We start from the raw sequence: 6,201 nt of genomic DNA, 5'->3' as shown, positions 1-6,201 counted from the left end.
AAAAAAAAAAAAAAAAAAGAGTCTCACAGACTTTCCTGCCCAGGCTGGCTTTGTCGGTTCTCAGATCTCAGTCTCTTTAGTAGCTAGGATTAGTGACATGAGCCATAGGGTGCCTGGTGGGAAAAATTCTCTAGGAATAAATCATGCTGGGAAAATGGGATAGCAACATGCCGAAGAATGAAGGTTATACTCTTACTATACACAAAAATCAGTTGTAAAATGGACTAACAAATTCCATGCCAGACTTACTATCATAAGTCTTTGAACCCTAGATAAAGCACCACATTTGAAAAAAAGGAACTATGCTTTCAACTGGGTGAACAGTTATTGTTAGAGACTTTTTCATTTGCTTGCCCAAAGCTGCAAATGATTAATTCAGAGTTAAATTATAGTTTTTCTCATGCAGACCACATATTCTGTCCCACCAAACTATTTCCTTTACAATTTCTCCTTTGAGCAGCATTAAACTCATCCACAAGGAAATGGAAAAGGTTTTCATGTCAGGAAATTTGTGTATCTTTTTGCCTTTCAAAGGAGAACATAATTTGTTTATAAGTGCAATTTAGATTTATCCAGAGCCTCTCCACTTCCTAATGTTTGACAGTTTCTGGGAAGCTAAAAAGGATACAGTTTATGGCTTCAGTCACTACAACCAACAGAGTTCCACAGGGGCATGTGCAAGCTTCTTCACCCTCTTGGATGACGGTAGGTCCATTACCTGACTGAGGCACCTCAACTCCAAGAGTTGATGGGAAATTCAGTAGTGGTCGATGCTGTCTGCCATTGCTGCTGCTCTGGCTATTTGCTCATCCCACACTGGGCAACTGTCTGTAGTACCCACGGTTTCCTCTGACTGCTGAAACAGACAGCAAGCATTGTTAGCTTATTGCTTGATCCTTGTCTCTTCCAGAAAAGTCTATTGAGGTGGGCGGTGCTTAGTTGCTGGGGTGATAAGACTTTCTTGTTCTCTACCTTTTTGTTTCTATGCTATGCCTTTCTATTGCTGGCTGACTTAACAACTTTTATTCAAGGAATTTAGATAGGAGGACATAAAAAAAAGATCCTGTCAGGCATCTGTACAATGCTTTGGCCATTCCTAGACAGTACTGTTAGTAATAAGCTAAGTCCAGAATTGGATTTCCTATTTAGTCTTCTGTACTGTGGTTATTGTTCTCTAATTTTTTCTGAAATGTTAATTCCAAACCTTTTAGTGACAGAAAGTGCTATCATGAAGCCCAAATATCTTCATATGGATTCTAAGTTAAATTCTTCACGTTTCATTTTTTACATTTTAAGAATCCTATTAAGCCTTCTCAGTTCTTGGCTGTCAATATATTCTCTGGCAGAAAGACTTTGTTTCTCAACTCTAGGCTCTTTAGGCTTACATTGCACAGATAGAGTGAATTTTCCACCTCATCTGAACTACCTATCCATATGTTCATCAAGAAAGTAGCAGAATTGTTTTTAACATATTTATAATGTACTATGTGATGTTTTTGTTTCTTTTGTATGTTCTTCCCCCACGGTATAACCCCTGTTGTCCCTGTATTTGATTCCGGTGCCCTGCATCATGTATATACATTTTTCTAATTTGGGGAGGGGAAGGGAAATAACAAAATGCTGAAATAAGGATACAGAATGACTCATTGTAACAATGAGATGTACAAGACACTATGTTGAAAACGAACTTTACATCTTGGGAGGGGAGAAGTTGGGGAGGTGAGGAGGGAAGGGATGGTAGGGGAAAAACAAAGGAGCAGGTAACAATGCTCAATAGGAAATGTACTCATTACCTTACCTATGTAACTATAACCCCTTTGTACAGCATCTTTACAATAAAAACATATATAAAAAAGAAAGTAGCAGAAGTTCTACTTGATTGTGTGCATTTATCCATGTGCTTAATTATGATGTAAATTAAATTATGATTTAATAATATTGTTAAAATGCATCCAGGATTTCAGTATTATCATAGTTGCTTTATCTAGCAAGACAATATATTCAAAATAGCTTTTTTAAAGATACAGAATTTTTTTTCATGTTAACAATTTTTTATTGTGAAAATACTGTACAGAGGAGTTACAATTACACGGGCAAGATAATGAGTACATTTCTTATCAAGCATTGTAGCCTCCTCCTTTGTTTCCTCTTCCCATCCCTCCCCATCCTCCCCCCCGCCCCCCTACCCAATCCTCTCCGCCCCCCCTTACCCCCCCCACGAAAGTTGTAAAGTTCGTTTTTGACATAACGACTTGCACATCTCATTGTTGCAATGGGTCCTCCCGAAGATACAGTATTTTATACTCACTTGTTATTTATGTATTCTCATCAATTATTGGTGAAGCAAGTACCTCCCTACCTCTCAAGCCAAATCAAGTGCACTAGGAAATAGCCCTTTCTTTCTCTCTGCTACCTCCTTATTTTTCATGATTATGATAACCTGGACTGACATATATTTACTCTGTCCCTTTAATGGTTTGTGGACTCTGTTAGTGTATTAGTCAAATGTGCTACCAATTTTATTCTAGGAATGAGATCACTATGTGAATTACAATAAAATTCCCAGTAATTTGGAACAGTCTACAACTTCTGTGACTGAATTTAAGGTAGGGAAGGGGGTTGGTAAGGCTGGGCTAGTGACTTGGAGAAGGGACATAGAACTACATATCTTTTTTTCATTTAAGAATTCTTGGGGTTGTTGTCTAGTTCTCTGGCTCTGGAAGCAAATATTTGAAGAAAATAAATAAGAGCAGAGAGGTCTGTATGCTCAGAGGGCAAGTACTATTATTTACTTGGAATGCAGAATGTACATATTAAGTTACCATTACCTTTTCATTATATTGAATTACAAAGTTGTTGTTGGTCACTACTAAGAATTACAAATAGAATGAACATATTTTTAACTTCTTTATGCTAAGGAGTCTCCAATAACATCATTGGTGTGTCAGTGCCTTTGATTCCTATGATGACACAGACAGACTGAGGTTGCACAGTATCCTCTGATGGCTGCAGGTAAGAAGGAATGTGCAATGTGTCTCTGCCAAGGTTACAGCCCAGGAATGTGTGTGATGTCTGCAGGTAGTTTTACTTATAGACCATGGATCTCAATAGCTTAGTCCAGCCCAGATTTCCAGAGGAATCAGATGTAATCCCTTATACTCACAGAAGATTAAATTCTCGAGGTGAAATAGGGTTTAAGAGTCCCATGGGACACTGTGATACAAAGCTCCATAGCATTGGGGGACAACAACAGAAACTTTCATAGTCATCACTGGAACTCAAAGGAGAGCAGTTCAGAAAGCAGTTCCAATGGCACACGTATCTGACCATTGGGAACTGGATGTTAGAGAGTCTTGGCTAAGACAGTTAAAAATAAAGGGCATATATTTTATGTGTGCCTGATTTCATGAATGTTTAGTCTTTAATTATTGCTAATTTCAAGACATTAAATGGTTATTGACTGAAAGAGGAAAAAGTAGCTATAAAACAAGTAATTATCAAGACTATCTTACTGAGGTATGAAATTGGGACCTGGAACTCTCAACATTTTTGCTCAAGACTAGTCACAGATTCACACCTGGCTTTTTGTTGATTAATTGGAGATAAGAGTCTTACAGACTTTCCTTCCCCAGGCTGATTCTTAACCTCAATTCTCAGATCTCAGCCTCTTGAGTAGCTAGGATTAAAGGCATGTGCCATTGAGTACCTGACTTTACTATATAGACTTTTAATAGTCAGAAATAATTGTTCTTGGGATTTCATATTCATTTATATCCCTATATGGGTAATTTTTCCCAAAATTATGATCATAATTCATAGGCTACTTAATTATTGGTTGCTTTATTTTAAGTACATATCATAGCATTTCTCTTATCAATCATGTTTTACAACATTAGCCCCAAAGTTAGCTTAGTGGTCTACATTATGGCTATACACATTCCTCCTAAATATATCTGTTCCTTAGCATATTGGGTTTATGCTTATTTTTATTTTTTAATTTCATTTTTAATATGATATAACTTCTTTGTGTGTGCCGGTCCTGAGGCTTGAACTCAGGACCTGGACATTGTAACTTTTGTACTCAAGGCTAGTGCTTTTTCTTTTTCTTTTTGGTCAGTCATGGGGCCTGAACTCCTGGCCTGAGCGCTGTCCCTCAGCTCTTCAGCTCAAGGCTAGCACTCTACCACTTGAGCCACAGCACCACTTCCAGCTTTTTCTGCTTATGTGAGGCTGAAGAATCAAACCCAGGGCCTCATGCATGCAAGGCAAGCACTCTACCACTGAGCCACCTTCCTAACCCAGGTAGTGCTCTTTAGTAACAGCCGTTTCTGGTATTTTGGTGATTAATAGGAGATAATTGAATTTTCCTGCCTGGACTGGCTTCAAACTTTGATCCTCAGATCTCAGTCCTCTGAGTTGCTGGGATTAGAGGCATAGGCCAGGGTACCTGGCTTCATATATAACTTTTTAATGACCATCAATGTATACTGGTTAATATCATGGAAAATATCAGCTATGGGTAGGTATTTACTTGGTTATCTATTTTAGAACTTTAATGCACTTACTGCCAAGTTTCTCCCAGAGAATTTAGAGAAAAACACTGTATGCTGTGTCTTTCAAAACAATGACAAGTTATATGTCACCTCGTTGATGAGGCTCTCTACCATTGACTGCTGTCCTCTAGGCCTGTGCATCTGAGGTTCAAAACACTGGAGTGATATGTGCAGATGTAGGTTGGAATGACCTGATTGTATTTGGAATTACATCCAAATAGATCATTCCAGTAGTCCATCATTATAGTATATTTATTGGTGTGATGGAATTAGTACTTCACTTTCTAATGAATTTTCTTCCTGAGCTTAATATTTCAGAATTCCATTAATTTTGACAGGTGTTATAATTTCTTGTTTTCCACTTTTCAATCAAAGCCAAATTTTCTTCCTCACTTTAAGTGGATTTATTCAAATCACATTCATTTGTTGTTTACCCAACAAAACTCTTGTCATGAGAATGGAAATAAAGATGGAGTTTTGATTTAAGATAAAGGAGAAATCTTCAGTTGTCCTGGACAGGAATATTTACATGCTGTAGAGAAATGTATGAAATAGAATATTATTCAGCATGAAAAAGAAAGTTTGGGCAACAAGGACTAAATTAAAATGTCAGAAGAAATAAGTTCTGCTGCTCTGATCCAGTGAGGTGATTATAGAAAATTATTTTATATGTGGATTTCAAGAAAACCAGAGAATAATAATCTTGAAAAATGAATGTTTAATGCAATAGTTGTTATAAAAAGATTGTGTGCTGGGCGCTGGTGACTACGCTTATAATTCTAGCTACTCGGGAAGCTGAGATTGGAGGATCATGGCTGGAAACGAGCTTGGGCAGAAAAATCCATGAGACTCTTATCTCCAATTAATCACCAAAAGCCAGAAGTGGTGCTGTGGCTCAAGGGGTAGAGTACTAGCCTTGAGTACGAAAATCTCAGGGATGGTGCCCAGTCCTAGATTTCAAGCCCCAGGATGAGCAAGAGAAAAAAAAGAAAGAAAGAAAGCATTTTATGTTGAAATTTGCTAAAAGAGTGTATCGTATATTATCTCTACAGAGATATATCAAAGTTTGAGTCTTAGTGTAAATAGTTTCTCTATTTGTGGATTTAGTTACTTATTTATTTTCTTTCTCTCTCTTCTTTTGGGCTGGATTTGAACTTAGGACCTGGGAAGTGTCCTTGAGTTTTTTTGTGCCAGTGCTAGTGCTCTTTCACGACTCCGCTTTTGGTTTTTGATAGTTAATTGGAGATAAGAGTCCCATGGACTTTCCTGGCTTCCAACCTTGACCCTCAGATCTCAGCCCCTGTGTAGCTAAGATTAGTAGTGTGAGCATCAGAACTCAGCTTATTGGTATTTATTAAAATACCAATTTTGAATTTAGTTACAGAAAGTATTGTGTAATATAGTGTAATTAGTATAGAGAATAGTATTCAGCTTCCTCAAAAAACTACAAATAGAAGTGTCATATGATTGAGCATCCCCATCAGTGGATACATATCTAAGGGAAATCAAATTAATCTATTAGAGAGATATCTGCACTCCCATGTTTATCATTCTCTTTTTTTTATTGTGAAAATACTGTACAGAGGGGTTACAATTACATGGGCAAGATAATGAGTACATTTCTTATCAAGCATTGTAGCCTCCTCCT

The sequence above is a fragment of the Dipodomys ordii genome, unplaced genomic scaffold (assembly GCF_000151885.1).
Source record: "Dipodomys ordii isolate 6190 unplaced genomic scaffold, Dord_2.0 Scaffold216, whole genome shotgun sequence".
Lineage (NCBI taxonomy): Eukaryota > Metazoa > Chordata > Mammalia > Rodentia > Heteromyidae > Dipodomys > Dipodomys ordii.
This window is presented reverse-complemented; position numbering follows the sequence as displayed.